An 18171-nucleotide genomic window follows, 5' to 3' on the forward strand; every position below is an offset into this window, starting at 1 on the left:
GTCCTAAGATAAATGACATTGTCTGCATATACTCTTAAATTTACCATAAAAATATTTGCATCGTATTTCCCTACTAAGTCAAAGTCGACTGTATCATTAAAAGTTGATTTTGGCAAATACCAAAAGTCAATTAAAATAAATTTTCAATAATATTAAATCAGTCGAATTGAAAGATAAGAAAAAAGTAAACTTCAAAGTCAAAGTCGACTGTATCATTAAAAGTTGATTTTGGCAAATACCAAAAGTCAATTAAAATAAATTTTCAATAATATTAAATCAGTCGAATTGAAAGATAAGAAAAAAGTAAACTTAGATTTTTGACTAGTCTTGATAAAAAGTCAATTACTCTCAATTGGCGACGTTTTGTTTGGCATTTGTAAGTAAGACATGTAGTAAAACTAATATTTGATTTTTTGTGCCAGGCAGAAGACTTCCCCTAGACCTACTCTTTAAAGAGTTCGAACGTCACGAGCGGTTTATTCCATGTAAATAGGTCTAAATATTTTACTAATAAAGTCAAAAATTGTTAAACTTTCGTTGAAGGTGATCCTGCGACAAAATTTGGAAACAATTTCTCCTAAAATTTCCAAATTAAAATTTTATTTGATGAAGATGGGTGCCGTTTCTGAGCGAAAAGGCGGTTAGGTTAGGTTAGGTTAGGTTAGGTGGCAGCCCGATGTATCTGGCTCACTTAGACTATTCAGTCCATTGTGATACCACATTGGTATCACTGAGTGCTGCCCGATTCCATGTTAAGCTCAATGACAAAGGACCTCCTTTTTATAGCCGAGTCCGAACGGCGTTCCACATTGCAGTGAAACCACTTAGAGAAGCTTTGAAACCCTAAGAAATGTCACCAGCATTACTGAAGTGGGATAATCCACCGTTGAAAAATCTTTTTGGTGTTCGGTCGAAGCAGGAATCGAACCCACGACCTTGTGTATGCAAAGCGGGCATGCAAACCATTGCACCACGGTGGCGGTTAATTCGTTACCAACTTCCCAAAAAATCAAAATTTCCATAAAAATTCGCAAATACCAGATTTACCGCATACAGAAATTTATTTTGACCATATCTCCTTAAATATGCTTTCTAGAGCGAAAAGGAGGCTAATTCATTACCACCCCAAAATATCAAAATTTCGAAGAAAATTTCCAAATCAGAATTTTTATACCCAACCCCATAGGATGGGGGTATATTAACTTTGTCATTCCGTTTGTAACACATCGAAATATTGCTCTAAGACCCCATAAAGTATATATACTCTGGGTCGTGGTGAAATTCTGAGCAGGGTTGGCTTGTCACAAACTGTGACTGTTGCGACATACATTTGCGACGTATGTCGCAAAAGTCGTAAACCTACTGTAGACCAAAAACCAAATTTTGAATAGAAGAAATCCTGAACATTTTTTAATTTAGTTTGACGGCATTCGCTGTGAGTTTCTGTAGAAATTTGTGAAAGTTTTCCCATGGTCAAGCCTATTTTCTTAGGTGGTATCGAAATTCCCGTTGGTGAGTGTGCCAAATACCTTGGGGTTATATTGGACAGGAGACTGAACTTAAAGCTAAGAAAGGACGAGAAAATCCACGGTTACCCAGTACTCGTGCAAAAGGCAATAGGAAAACTTGAATTGAAACTTCTTCGCACATACCACCGTCTTGGATATCATAGAATTCGCTGCCTAGCTGACGCGACTAAAGTGTTTTGAGTTTTCGACTTTTGTTACTTTTTCTACATTTACGACGCGTATGTGACGTTTACGACGTTTACAACTTTACGACAGTCGCAAACCTAAAAAAAGTTTGATACAGTCCATCTCTGATTCTGAGTCGATCTGAGCATGTCCGTCCGTCCGTCTGTTGAAATCACGCCCACTTCCGAACGAAACAGGCTATCGACTTGAAACTTGGCACAAGTAGTTGTTATTGATGTAGGTCGGATGGTATTTCAAATGGGCCATATCGGTCCACTTTTACGTATAGCCCCCATATAAACGGACCCCCAAATATGGTTTGAGAATCCTCTAAGAGAAGCAAAATCCATTAACAACCATGCAAAAATTGGTCCACATCGGTCCATAATTACATATAGCCCCCATATAAACCGATCCCCCGATTTGGCTTGTGGAGCCTCTAAGAGAAGCAAATTTCATCCGATCCGGCTGAAATTTGGTACATGGTGTTAGTATATGGTCTCTCACAACCATGGAGAAAGTGGTCCACATCGGTTCATAATTATATATAGCCCCATATAAACCGATCCCCAGATTTGGCTTGCGGAGCCTCTAAGAGAAGCAAATTTCATCCGATCCGGCTAAAATTTGGTACATGGTGTTAGTATATGGTTTCTAATGACCGTGGAAAAATTGGTCCATATCGATCCATAATTATATACAGCCCCCATATAAACCGATCCCCCGATTTGGCTTGCAGAGCCTCTAAGAGAAACAAATTTCATCCGATCCGGCTGAAATTTGGTACATGGTGTTAGTATATGGTCTCTAATGACCGTGGAAAAATTGGTCCATATCGGTCCATAATTATATACAGCCCCCATATAAACCGATCACCAGATTTGACCTCCGGAGCCTCTTGGAAGACGAAAATTCATCTGATTCAGTTGAAATTTGGCACGTGGTGCTAATATATGGCCTCAAACACCAATGCAAAAATTGGTTGAAATCGTTCCATAATTATGTATAGCCCCCATATAAACCGATCCTCAGATTTGACCCCGGGTGCCTTTCGGAGAAGCAAAATTCATCCGATCTGGTAGAAATTTGGTACGTTGTGGTAGTATATGATATTTAACAACCATGTCAAAAGTGGTCCATATCAGTCCATAATCATATATAGCCTCCATATAAACCGATCCCGATATTTGGTATTGGAGCCACTTGGAGGTGTAAATTCCATCCGAGTCAGTTGAAATTTGGTACATTGTGCTAGTATAAGGCCGTTAACAACCATGCCTAACAAGGTCCATATCGGTCTATAGTTATATACAGCCCTCAGATAAATCGATCCCCAATCACACAAAAATTGGTCCATATCAAGATCATAATTTTATATAGCCCCCATATAAGCGACCCCCATATTTCAATTCTGGCTCTGTACGTACCGTGCAAAAGTCTATATCGGTTCGTAATTATTTGTAGACTTACCTATACACACCTTTTTTGTCTAATATATACCACGTATGGACTAACTCACAATTTAGAAAACGATGTTAAGAAGTTTTAAGATACCACAACCCAAGTAATTCGATTGTGGATGACAGTCTTTCGTAGAAGTTTCTGAGCAATCCATGGTGGAGCGTACATAAGATTCGGCCTGGCCGAACTTACAGCCGTATATACTTGTTTATAACTTAGTTTGACCATATGTCCTTAAATATGAGTTATAGAGCGAAAAAGAGGTTAATTTGTAATCACCAACAAAAATCCAAATTTCAATGTAATCTCCTTAAATATAGTGTTAGAGCGAAAAGGAGGTGAACTCGTAACCACCCTCAAAAAATCAAAATTTAAATGAAAAACCTCCAAAATTAAATATTTTATATGAAAAACTTATTTTTTTACTTAAATATGCGTCCTAAAAAAAAATTAAACTTTCTATGAAAATGTTCGAAAAATCACATTTTCCACATGGAATACTTATTTTCGTCATATCTCCTTAAATATGCGACCTTGAGCGAAAAGGAGCTTAATTCGTGACCAACCCTAAACAAAAATCATTTCGATGAGAAATATTGTGTATCAAAAACTTATTTTGAAAATATCTCATTAACTATACGTCCTAGAGCGAAAAGGATGTTAATTCGTAACCACGCACAAAATCTAAATTTTTATGGAATTCCTCGAAAAATTAGATTTTCCAAATGAAAATCACATTTTCTCAAATATGTGTGCTTGAGCGAAAAGAAGGTTAATACGTTCCCACCCCCAAAAAATCAAAATGTCAATGAAAATCCCCAAAAAAAATTATATTTTTTATAAAAAACTTATTTTCGTCATATCTTCTAGAATATGAGCCCTCGAGCGAAAACTTTTGGCTTAACGGAGCTTAATTATGTGACCACCCCAAAAAATCTAAATTTTGATGAAAATCCCCAAAAAAATAAATTCAGAAAATAAAATTTTCTTGTAAAATCAAATTTTTTTTATGAAAAACTCGGGTTGGCCATATCTCCTTAACTTTGCGTCCTAGAGCGATAAGGAAGTTAATTCTTGACCACACGCAAAAAATCAAAATTTCCCTCGAAAATACAAATTTTTCATATCAAAAATTTATTTTGGACATATCTCCTTTAATTTGAGTCCTAGACCGAAAAGTATGTTAATGCGTGACCTCCTCCAAAAAATCAACATTTCGATGAAAATCCACAAAAATTCAAATTTTGTATATGAAAAACTTAGTTTGGCCATAAAATCAAAATTTCGATAAAAATCCCCAATAATTCAGATTTTTCATTTGCAATATTTATTTTGGCCATATCACCTAGAGCGAAAAAGAGGTTAATTCGTGACCCCCTCACAATTCACATTTTTAATATGCGTCCTAGGGCGAAAAGGATTTTAATGCATGACCACCCTCAAAAAACCAAAATTTCCATGAAAATCTCAAACAATTAACATTTTATATGAAAAACTTATTCAAGCCATATCTACTTCAATATGCGTCCTAGAGCAAACTGGAGTTTATTTTGTGACCACCCCTAAAACATCAAAATTTCGATGAAAATCCTAAAAAATTCTGATTTTTCATATGAAAACTTTATTTTGGCTGTATCTCCTTAAATATGCGTCCTAGATTAATTCGTGATCACCAACAAAAAAAAAAAAAAAATAAAGGGTGATACGGTCAAAATTTGTTCAATATAAACTTGACGTATTTCTTTCAATTTTGCATTTAGAAAACCTGAACACCCCTCATTTTGAAGGTGTGTGTGTAGAATGCTGCTCCTATTTTGATTTTGGAATTCACTCTTCAGTTGTCAAAATGCTGTCCCAGCAAGAAGAGCAGCGTATCAAAATTTTGCTCGCGCATCGCGAAAATCCGAGCTACTCGCACGCAAAGCTGGCAAAATCGCTAAAAGTTGCCAAATCAACCGTTACAAATGAAATTAAAGTGTTTGGGGAACGTTTGTCGACAGCCAGGAAGTCTGGATCGGGGGGAAATCGAAAACCGGAAGCCGCTGAGACGACAAAGAGAGTTGCCGGTAGTTTCAAGCGAAACCCTAACCTCTCTCTCCGAGATACCGCAAATAAGCTGGGTGTATCGTCTACAACCGTGCATCGAGCCAAAAAACGAGCCGGACTATCGACTTAGAAGAAGGTAGTGACTCCAAATCGCGATGATAAACAAAATACGACGGCCAAAGCGCGATCCCGGAGGCTGTACACGACGATGCTAACGAAGTTTGACTGCGTGGTAATGGACGACGAAACCTTCGTCAAAGCCGACTACAAGCAGCTTCTGGGACAGGAGTTTTATACGGCAAAAGGAAGGGGAAAGGTAGCAGATATTTTCAAGCACATAAAACTGTCAAAGTTCGTAAAAAAATATCTGGTTTGGCAAGCCATCTGTACCTGTGGCTTGAAAAACAGCATTTTCATAGCTTCCAGGACTGTCAACCAAGAAATTTACGTGAAAGAGTGTTTGAATAAACGTCTGCTGCCTTTCCTGAAGAAACACGGTTGTTCCGTACTGTTTTGGCCGGATTTGGCATCTTGCCATTACGGTAAAAATGCCATGGAGTGGTACGCCGCCAACAACTTGCAGGTGGTTCCCAAGGACAAGAACCCTCCCAACACGCCAAAGCTCCGCCCAATTGAGAAATACTGGGCTATTGTCAAGCGGAACCTAAAGAAGATAAAAAAAACTGCTAAGGACGACCAGCAGTTCAAGGCAAACTGGCTTTCTGCGGCGAAGAAGGTGGACAAGGTGGCTGTACAAAATCTGATGGCAGGTGTCAAGCGTGAGGCCCGGCAATTCGGATTTGGAAAAGCGAAAGCCTAACTGAATATTTTTCCTGAATTTTATACTAATTGAATTTGAAAAAGAAATTTAACTTGATTTTTTAGATAAACGATTTCATAGATTTACACGCGTTTTTCCTTGACCAAATTTCGAAATTTTTAAATTTCAATTCAAACAATATATATTACCAATATCTCCCTAAATATGCACCCTATAGTGGTCCAATGAAAATCCTCGAAAAATGAGATTTTCCATATGAAAACCTTTTTTTTGCCATATCTCCTTAAATGTGCGTCCTAGAGCGAAAATCAAGTTAATTCGTGGCCATCTCCAAAAAAGTAAACATTCAATGAAAATTCTCAAAAAATTAAATATTTTGTATGAGGAACCTATTTTGGCCATATCTCCTTAAATATGAGTCCTTGAAAAGGAGTTTGATTCGTGACTACCACCCAAAAAATTAAAATTTCTTTGAAAATCCTCAAAAAATTTAATTTTTTGTATAAAAAAAAAAATTATTTTGGCTATATCTTCTTAAAATGAAAAAAAAAAAAAACTATTACCGTTTACGAAAGTCCTTTTCAGACTTATGACTAGTTTATGTAGATTAATTTTAATTACAAAAAAATTGTTTTTATTATTTTTTTTTAGTTCAAACATACATTACGCTTCCCTATAGCCTCACAAATTATTACAAGTCCATTGTGCCCTACCTTAGTTGTCCAGGATATAGTGAACTTATTTCTCCCATAATCTTATTTTTCTCCTAACAATTTCTTTGCTAATTGCCAATGTCTCCCTCTCTTTCTCTCTGGCATTGGACTATTTTTCCACTTTAAGCTATGCAATAAGAATTAATTACCTCTTTTTATCTACACGGTTTAAATACAAACACAATAGCTCGTACTCACAAACCTAACTGCACACATACTTGCACACGCAAACACACACAACCCAACAAAAGGATTTGGTAAATTTTCACAAAACAATGCAGATGACTTTTATAGGCCGTTTATCATATTCATGTATTCATGGGGAAAAAAGCAATTTTCTAATCTTTTCACGCTCCACTTGCATTGTTTTTCGTATCCACATCCAATAATAATAACGAAAATAAGCAGCTGCAGCAACAAAACATCGGATGGCGCTTCATGGCATGCCATTCCATTTTGAAAATTGCAATTAAATTGTTTAGGCCAATGGATAATGGCGACCAACAACCAAAGTCATCCCGTATATGGGAAAATGTGCCGTCATAGCAATTTTGAAACTAACCTGCTTATATTGTGAGTTTTCATTAGTTTTTATTCAAAGGTGATTCGGGACAAAATTTATAGACATAGTTAAGCAGTAGGATCCATTGTCATAGTAGTAGTAATATGTGATTAAAGTGCAAAGTAAATGCATTCACTTGTTTGGATGATACATCACAGCTTTAAAATTGTTTTAATACAAAAATGAAAAACTATAGAAATGAAATTTTGAGAAAATTTCCTATAGAAATGATATTTTGCGAAGATTTCCTATAGAAATGAAATTTTGACAAAATTCCCTACAGAAATGAAATTTTGACAAAATTTCCTATAGAAATGAAATTTTGACAAAATTTCCTAAAGAAATGAAATTTTCGTATAGAAATTTCTTATAGAAATGAAATTTTGACAAAATTTTCCATAGAAATGATATTTTGACTAAATTTCCTATAGATATAAAATGTTGACAAAATTCCTATCGAAATTAAATCTTGACAGAATTTCTTATAGAAATGAAATTTTGACAAAATTTTCTATAGAAATTAAATTTTTTTATTAAATAGAAAGATCAAATAAAATCAAAATTTCGAAATTAAATTTTGACAAAATTTTCTATAGTAATTAAATTTTGACAATATTTCCTATAGAAATGAAATTTCAACAAAATTTCTTATCGAAATTAAATTTTGACAAAATTTCCTGATGAAATGAAATTTCAACAAAAATTCCTACAGAAATGAAATTTTGACAAAATTTTCTATAGAAATGAAATTTTGACAAAATTTCCTATAAAATGAAATTCTGAAAAAAAATCCTAAAAATGTTGACAAAATTCCCTATAGAAATGAAATTTTGACAAAATTTCCCTATAGAAATGAAATTTTGATAAAATTTTCTATAGAAATGGAATCTCGACAAAATTTCCTATAGAAATGAAATTTTGACAAAATTTCCTATAGAAATGAAATTGTGACAAAATTTCCTATAGAAATTAAATTTTGAAAAAAATGTTGACAAAATTTCCTATAGAAATAAAATTTTGACAAAATTTCCTATAGAAATAAAATTTTGACAAAATTTCCTATAGAAATAAAATTTTGACAAAATTTCCTATAGAAATGAAGTTGTGACAAAATTTCCTATGGAAATTAAAATTTTGACCAAATTTCCTATAGAAATGGAATTTTGACAAAATTTCCTATAGAAATGAAATTTTGACAAAATTTCCTATAGAATTGAAATTTTGACAATATTTTCTATAGAAATTAAATTTTTTATTAAATAGAAAGATAAAAAAATCAAAATTTCGAAATTAAATTTTGACAAAATTTTCTATAGTAATTAAATTTTGACAATATTTCCTATAGAAACGAAAATTCGACAAAATTTCCTATAAAATAATATTCTGAAAAAATTCTTAAAAATTTTGAGAAAAATTTCTGTGTAAATGAAATTTTAACAAAATTTTCTATAGAAATTAAATTATGACAAGATTTCCTATAGAAATTAAATTTTGACAAAATTTCCTAAAGAAATTAAGTTTTGACAAAATTTTCTTTAGAAATTTTGACAAAATTTCCTATAGAAATGAAATTTTGACCAAATTTCCTGTAGAAAGAAAATTTTGACACAATTTCCTATAGAAATTAAATTTTGACAAAATTTCCTAAAGAAATGAAATTTTCGTATAGAAATTTCTTATAGAAATGAAATTTTGACAAAATTTCCTATAGAAATAAAATTTTGACAAAATTTCCTATAGAAATGAAATTGTGACAAAATTTCCTATAGAAATTAAATTTTGACAAAATTTCCTATAGAAATTAAATTTTGACAAAATTTCCTATAGATATGAAATTTTGACAAAATTTCTTATAGAAATTAAATTTTTACAACATTTCCTATGGAAATGAAATCTTGACAAAATTTCCTGTAGAAATTAAATTTTGAGAACATTTTCTATAGAAATGAAATGTTGACAAAATTTCTTAAAGAAATGAAATTTTGACAAAACTTCCTAAAGAAATGAAGTTTTGACAAAATTTTCTATAGAAATAAAATTTTGACAAAATTTCCTATAGAAATGCAATTAAAAAAAATCTATACAAATGAAATTTTAACAAAATTTCCTATAGAAATAAAATTTTGACAAAAATTTCTATGAAAATAAAATTTTAACAAAATTGGAAATGAAATTTAAAATATTTCCTATAGAAATGAAATTTTGACGAACTTTCTTATAAAAATGAAGACCGTTTCTCTCTTCTACTTAGGCTTTAGTCTTCAATTATGCATGTTTTGCTTTAACATTTGTATCCTATTTTTTTTTTGCAAGATTATTTTTTCTTAATAATGTGAAATAATCGATTTTGATTTATGACAAATAAATCGTATTTCCATTTCAATATTTATTGACTATATACTAACATCTTTTGTTCTCTGATGTTATTCATCAGAGAAATCTTTTGTTGACTACTTTAAGTAACTGTTGTTTTGATATCTATAGAAAAAGAATTAAATATTCATATTCAAATTACTTTATTCAACAAAATATTTCCGGTAATTTTTTGTTATGTGATTTCTTCGATTTCCTGATATAAAAAAAGAAAACAATTGAATGTATAAAATAATTATTCGAAATCTACTTAAGCTGCAATTTCAGGCTGCTTTCAAAGTTTTTGAGAATAGTGTTTTGGCTTTTATTTTTTAGATGCTTGATCACTGAACGGAGAGTCATACAAAATTTCAAGCATATAGAATGAATTCTCTCAGAAGTGGATACCATTGGCTACCTACATTTTGTCCTTAAATAGGAGGCTAGTGAGGTTACTTTTAATGTGTATATATATCGAATGTCTAACGTGAATTGGCTGTTTTTTTTTTAGAGTGTCCAAATTCGAAATGCCTCACTAAATATTCATGAAAAATCCTAGACCCAGAGAGGGCCAAAGATTTGTTGTATGTAAATTTGAATGACGTCATCTTGAATTTAATACTTCTAAAAAATTCTTCAAAATTAATAAAATTGTCTTTAAACTGGTTGATTATTTGTAACTTTACTATAAAGCAAACAAGTATATACCGCCGTAAATTCGGTCAGGCCGAATCTTATGTACCCTCCACCATGGATTGCGCAGAAAGTTCTACGAAAGACTGTTATCTACAACCGAATTACTTGGGTTGTGGTAATATTTACCGATGACCCAGAATATATATATATATAATCGTACTTTATGCACGGATGAAAAAGACTGTTTTTCATATGTTTGGCTATAAACATTATATGTTTGAAACACAAATTTTTAAACACAATATTTTTGAGTGCAAGCATATAATGTTCATAAACTAGCGTAACATGTTTGGGACATATATGTTAATATGTTAGAACATATTATGTTTGGGACATAAAATGTTTGTAAATATAATATGCTTGGATGCAAACATATATTAATTTAGAAATAGCCTATAAACATATATGTGTTTAGTAGCTTGGAGCGCTATTTAACAGGGAGCGATATTGAATTAAATTGGTGGTTGTTGCTTGTTAATACAAAATTAACATTTTATTTTTCCTTGGGCAATTGATCAGCTACTTCTTTGATCCTTACAAACTGTGTGGTCCGCTGTTCGAATCCCCGTCCGGCAAAAGGTAAAATTAAAATAAAAAAAAAATCAAATTGAATAATTTCTTCTACAATGTTTGTATTACAGAAAAAGGTGCTAAGAACTAAAAAAAACTCGTGGAAGTGAGAAAGATGTCGGGGAATATACAATTGGGCAGAAACAAAATTTTGAGCATTCAGGTCGAAAACCTATGTTGTTAGCACCTATATTACCTGTTTATTTTCATAATTCATTATGATTGTAAATATATAAATAAATAAATAAAATTTTGAGCACAATATTGTTTGGGAGAATTTTTTTTAAGCATATAATATTTTTGGGTGCAAAATGCTTCCAAACATATTATATGTTCACATAATAACATATTGTTTTTTGGAAGACAACATTATTGAATTTGGATGCAAAAATACAAAATGTTTGGAACTTAGACTACCCAAACATATATTGTTTAGACCAATATGCTTTCAAACATATTATATATTGGAAGAGATCAAACATATAAATGTTTGGGCAATACCCAAAAATGTATATGCTTGAAGCAAAATATGTTTGGGAGTATATGTAACAGAAGCGATTTTTTGTGAGCGTGTGGGGTCTTGCACCAATATTTCGATGTGTTACAAACAGAGTGTCCACCATCCTATGGTGGAGGGTAGCCACCGTGGTACAATGATTAGCATGCCCGCATTGCATACATAACGTCGAGGGTTCGATTCCTGCTTCGACCGAACACCATAAAGTTTTTCAGCGGTGGATCATCCCACCTCAGTAATGCTGGTGACATTTCTGAGGTTTTCAAAGCTTCTCTAAGTGGTTTCACTGCAATGTGGAACGCCGTTCGGACTCGGCTATAAAAAGGAGGAGGAGGAGAAGTTCACCAATGTGGTATCACAATGGACTGAATGGTCTAAGTGAGCCTGATACATCAAGCTGCCACCTAACCTAACCTATGGTGGAGGGTATAAAAAGTTATTAAAAATTAGGGACGATTTTCAATACGTTATTTCATCTGAAATCAAGTCTGGCATCCTTACTTCAATTCTTCGCTTCTTTGGCTCCGAATTAATAACAAAATTATGCCCGAAACAAGTAAGGAAAGTCTAAAATCGGGCGGGGCCGATATATCATACCCTAATCATAAACATTTGTGGGGTAACATTAGTATAGGTCTGGGAGATAAACCGCAGATGCATATTCAAGAAAATTAACGGGTACATGTTTATGTGTGCTTTGTCTCAATCTGACTGTAGCTCATAGTCAATATTGCCTGGGAAAATGTTCGGTTTACCCTACAAGGACAAAAAAGTTCCCTACTTTCCCATAAAATTTTCCCTACAATATTTTTCGTTAAATTTAAAATATTTTACAAAACAAAATTGGTTCTAAATACTTTATTATCTTAAAACATGAAAATGCAATGTATATTAACTAGAAAATAAATTTGTATTACCACCACGGTTGCCACAGTTGGTAGAATTCTACCAAAAATAGCAATTTTTTTGGTAAATCTCTATAGAAATAAAATTTTGGAAAAAGTTTCTAAAACAAATTGTTCTGAGAAAACTTTTCTATAAAAATAAAATTTTAATAATAAATTCTATAGAAATAAAATTTTGAGACAAAATTCCATAGAAATAAAATTTTGAGAAAATTTTTATAGAAATAATATTTTGAAAAAAAATTCTATAGAAATACAATTTTGACAATATTTTCTACAGAAATAAAATGTTGACAAAATTTTCTACAGGAATAAAGTTTTGAAAAAAATTTCTATAGAAATATTTGTTTGCTAGATTTGGTATAATTTGTGGTAATCTTCAAATTTTGTTAGATTTTTTTTTGGAACGAGTGGTAACTGTTGTTACCACACATTGTTAAAGATCAAGCCTTGCCGGCTTCTAATTTCCTCCTCTAGAGCCACCAAAATATAAAAATTATTACAAATTTTCTTGAGTGAAAATGTCCCTACATTGTGGCCCTACGTCCTACAAGACGTTAATATTAGTAAAAAATCTACATATAGGGAATTTCCCCTACTTCTAGCAACACTGGCTGTAGTTGATATTGCACCTGCGGGGTTAGTATGCCACTAATATTGAGCCCATTATTAAAAAAGAGAAAATCGTTCAATTAGTGTGGGTAATAAATCAATCAATTTGTAAAAATCGAGCAATATTCTTATGAAAGAGCTACAAGTACGTATAAAAACGATCGGCTAGTACACTAAAATTTGAAATTTGAGTAACATTGGTTAATAAATAAGAGTACTATGGCCAAATTTGGGAAAATCTAGCGGGGCATATATATGGAAGCTATATCTAAATCTGAACCAATTTGCATAATATTTTGTGGGTTTGATTAATACCTTAAAAGGTTACCTTGTGCAAAATTTGAGTAAGTAAGATCAGTTAAGAAATGAGGCCTCTACGGTCAAACATAAATTTATTAGGGGTAATGTTTTTCAAAATCGGGCAAAATCCGTTACAAAATCCGTTTGTAAAAAAGAGCAACGTAACCCCATTTGTCGAAATCGGGCGATACATATGAATGGGAGCTATATCTAAATTTGATCCGATTTCTTCCAAATTCAAGAGCATTCGTCGTTGTGCCCAAAAAACTCCCTGTACCAAATTTCATCAAAATCGGTTAATAATTGCGACCGGAATCCCGTGAACAACAAATACATGGACAGACGGACGCTAGATCGACTCAGGAGGTGATTCTGAGTCGATCGGTATATATTTTTTGGGGTCTAAAATCAATCTTTCTGGTAGGCACATTTTTTGGCAGATCAACCTTATTATACCCTAACCTAACCACTATGTGGTTTAGGGTATAAAAACAGTAAACCCACCATCATGCAAAATTTTGGTTAATTTTAGAAATTGTAACAGTATTACAAAAGCTGTCATCACGCCAATATCACAAAAATAAGTACACATTTTTTTTTTTTACAAATTCAAGAAAATTTATTAGACATAAATAATGATGATTTATACCCTGCGCCACACTGTGAAACAGGGTATTATAAGTTAGTGCATATGTTTGCAACACCCAGAAGGAGACGATATAGGCACATGGTGTCTTTGGCAAAAATGCTCAGGGTGGGCTCTTGAGTCGATATAGCGATGTCCGTCTGTCAGTGAACACATTTTTGTAATCAAAGTCTAGGTCGCAGTTTTAGTCCAATCGACTTCAAATTTGGCTCAGAATAGATCCCTATTGATTTTGGAAGAAATGTACTTCTATGGCCTCAGAAGCCAAAGTTTTACCCTAATTTGCTTAAAATTTTGCACAAGAAGAACAATTAGTACTATAGTCAAGTGTGCCAAATTTTATTGAAATCGGTTCAGATTTAGATATAGCCCCCATATATCTTTCGGCCGATATGGACTAATACGGTCCCAGAGGCCAGAGTTTTACCCCAATTTGGTTGAAATTTTGCACAGGGAGTAGAATTAGCATTGTAGCTATGCGTGCCAAATTTGGTTGAAATCGGTTCAGATTTAGATATAGCTCCAATATATAGCTTTCGGCCGATTTACACTCATATGACCACAGAGGCCAATTTTTTGCCCCGATTTAGTTGAAATTTTGCACAGGGAGTAGGATTAGCATTGTAGCTATGCGTGCCAAATTTGGTTGAAATCGGTTCAGATTTAGATATAGCTCCAATATATAGCTTTCGGCCGATTTACACTCATATGACCACAGAGGCCAATTTTTTGCTCCGATTTAGTTGAAATTTTGCAATGGGAGTAGAATTAGCATTGTAGCTATACGTGCCAAATTTGGTTGAAATCGGATCAGATTTAGATATATCTCCCATATATATGTTTTTCTGATTTCGACAAAAATGGTCAAAATACCAACATTTTCCTTTTAAAATCTCCACTGCTTAGTCGAAAAGTTGTAAAAATGACTCTAATTTTCCTGAACTTCTAATACATATATATATCGAGCGATAAATCATAAATAAACTTTTGCGAAGTGTTTTTACCCAGCAAAAACTAGGTAACCACATCTTATTACAATTGATATTACCAGGAGTAAAGCTGTCATTACACGTTGCATTACATTGCGGCGATTTATAATGACTAACTTGTAATGACAAAAATAAATACTTCTCGGTAATTTTCGAATTGTTATTCTCAAATTTTATGCAGTTGTAGTTAACGAATTAATAAAATAGAATAAATGATGGTACCATTAGGTATAATTATTCACATAATCGAGCACTTACATAAAAAATCAAAAAGAATATGTAATGTATCGGTAATTCTGACAATTTTTCCGTTAAGAAATTTTTATCACAAATATTTCATGTTTTAAATAAATCCTTTCTTATACCTCATTTACATTACACTTCCAAAATGCGTTTAAACTAAATTTCAAATGCAATTTCCCTTATAAAAGAGACTTAAAATCCACTTTTAGTAGATTTTGAATCTTATGTGAATTGGCTATTGGATATATTATAACGTAATTCACGAATCCAACACCCTTAAACAACCTACATTTATTTCTATTTTAAGTGTGAAATTTATTTGCATCTTATTTAGATTATTTATTAGATTCTTTGTTTATTTATACAATATTCGTTTCTATTCAAGTAGTTCTTCTATTACAGCATCACTCGCCATATTTTGATTCATTGTAATCGGCGATAGAAATCACTATTTTCGAGATTTGGTTGCCTGAGACAATAAGTGGCTATTTTGCAAGCTTTGGTGTATAAGTCATTACATATTAGGTGATTATATGCTTTAAATGCACTACTTATTTTATGGTCGAAAGTATGCCTGGGGAGAAGTACTTTCCTTCTAGGACATGCGTATGTAAATGTAATCCGAAGCGATGCCAATTAATAAGTGGTTATTAATTTTTAAATAGGCTTACCTACAAGATTACCGGGTAATGAGAGTTTTTGCTGGGTACTAACATTGTGTTCCACCCTAATGCATTAGCCGACTTAAATTTTGAGTCTATAGATTTTGTAGAAGTCTATCAAATTCTGTCCAGATCGTAAGTAGTTGGGACAAACCTTTATATATAGCACCCAACACATTTGACGGATGGGATATGGTATCGAACATTTAGATCTATCAAGTGGTGCAGGGTATAATATAGTCGGCCCCGCCTGTCTATAGACTTTCCTTACTTGTTTTTACTTGTTAAAGAATATTTTGTATTTGGAAGGAAAAAATTGGAGTTCAAAATTGCAAGAATGTCGTTAGTGTCATACGAAGTTCAAGATGGGTGACAATTTACAAATTTAAAGAAATAAAGAACTATTTAGGGAAAAGTACGAATTTAGTAAATTTGTATGCTTCATTTGTTTATAATTTTTTCCCCCGATTTAGAGTTCATTTAACTAATGTACGCAAAAGAAATGATTACAATCATAGGGACTTTCTCCAAAAATAATAATTCCATGAACTGAAATAAAATTAAATTGGCTTTAGTGAAATAGAGAGTTCACTTCTTTTCAAATGTATTTTTTTTTTAGTTTTTTAGTTCTTTAGTTTTTTCTTGCTTCAAAAATAGACAAGATTCAAACAATACAAAAACTTTTGCATCATCCTTGCAATGAATATCCTTTAAATTCTTTCGTTTATCTTAAGTCACACAATAAATAATGCATATGTCTGATTGCTCGCCCCTATGTGAGTGAGTGTACATGTATGTGTGTGAATATGCATTCTTTCAATTGTGTCACTATTGTCTTGTGAAAAGAAAGTTTAAAGGATTTCCGGTTTGATTTTAAACAAAGCCATAGAAATGCCAATAATGTCAAAAGACCAAAAGGATAAGAATAGAAATGAAGAATCCTACAGCAAGTAGAAAAAAAAATCGAATACAAGAATAATAAATTATTGATGCAACACATTAAACATTATTCGAAAGGGCAATACATATACAAAATATGGGAATGTATACAGACACACACCTACCCATAGCCATAGAATGCATAATACATCAGCATATCCAATAAAATTTATAAAGTATTTATCGATGAGGTTTCTTAGTTATTAGAAAAAGGCCCTAGGGTGATTTAACAGAATATTTATATTGAGCTTTATGATCTTGGACTTTTTGACTTTATACCTATAAGCGCTTTCAGCTCATTAATTAAAATGGATGGGTGAATTCGTACTAAATATAGCAAAGAAAAATATTTTTTGGCTTCTTTTAACTACACACTTAATTACAATTGTGTTCTTCTACGAAAAAAAATATGAAACTTAAATTTGAGCAACCCCAATTTGCACAATATTAAGGACAAATATCTTCATCTTGGATGTGCTTACTACAATCACACCTTTTCTTAATATACCAACTCAATGATGGATATCATTTTAATTTCCTTCTCAAATTGATCATTTAGACTGCAAATCACCCTCGGCACCACTATTTTAATTATTTTATCAAAATTTTCACAAACACCCATTATGATTTATTTTTGTTTTCATATTTTAACTTAAAATAATTTCAGTTACATAAAATGTTTCTGTCTGCACAAAAAGTGAATCATTTCAATAATGACACTGAGTTTATCTGCTGCACAGGCAATTAAATGAAATTTATGGTTAAAGTTAATTCAGAGCAAATTTAATAAGTGAATGAAATCATTGAAGTAAATAAGTGAAAAACTCTTGTCATATCGTATAGCAAAAACCGATTTCATTTGAAATGCAGGATATGAAAACATTCAAGGGAAAGGGAAATAAAATCTTAAGTTTTAAGGAAATTACCTAGTGATGAATATCAATTTTAACTAATTAAAATTGTTCATCCTCAATACAGATGCTTAGTGATGGAGAAGAAGTAAATATAATAGCCATAACGGCCAATGAACATTCCCCGTTTGTATTTATCGATGCCGAATATTATTGGAAAAAAGACTCAGCACGCGTCAACCAAAAATGATTTCAAAAGGAGGTTCCTTGCTTTATTTCTACCTCGGAATGGCCATGAAAATCTTCGGATATCAACACGTTTGACTTTTGCGCCGGGAGGAATTTTGGAGAGTAAGGTTGGCTCTAAAAAATTCCTAAGCGTCGATCATTTCAAGACATCATGTGCCTCTTGACCCCAAAATAATCTACCAAAATTTGAAGAACATTTTACCAAAAAACTACCAAACCTCTACAAAAATCTTATTTTACAAAATTTTATTTCTATAGAAAATTTTTTCAACATTTTGTTTTATTTTGTAAAATTTTATTTCTAAAGAAAATTTTGTCAAAATTTTATTCTAACAACATGTCTATAAGAAATTTTGCCAACATTTTATTTCGATAGAAAGTTT

Source organism: Haematobia irritans, chromosome 2 (genome assembly GCF_050003625.1).
Source record: "Haematobia irritans isolate KBUSLIRL chromosome 2, ASM5000362v1, whole genome shotgun sequence".
Taxonomy (NCBI): domain Eukaryota; kingdom Metazoa; phylum Arthropoda; class Insecta; order Diptera; family Muscidae; genus Haematobia; species Haematobia irritans.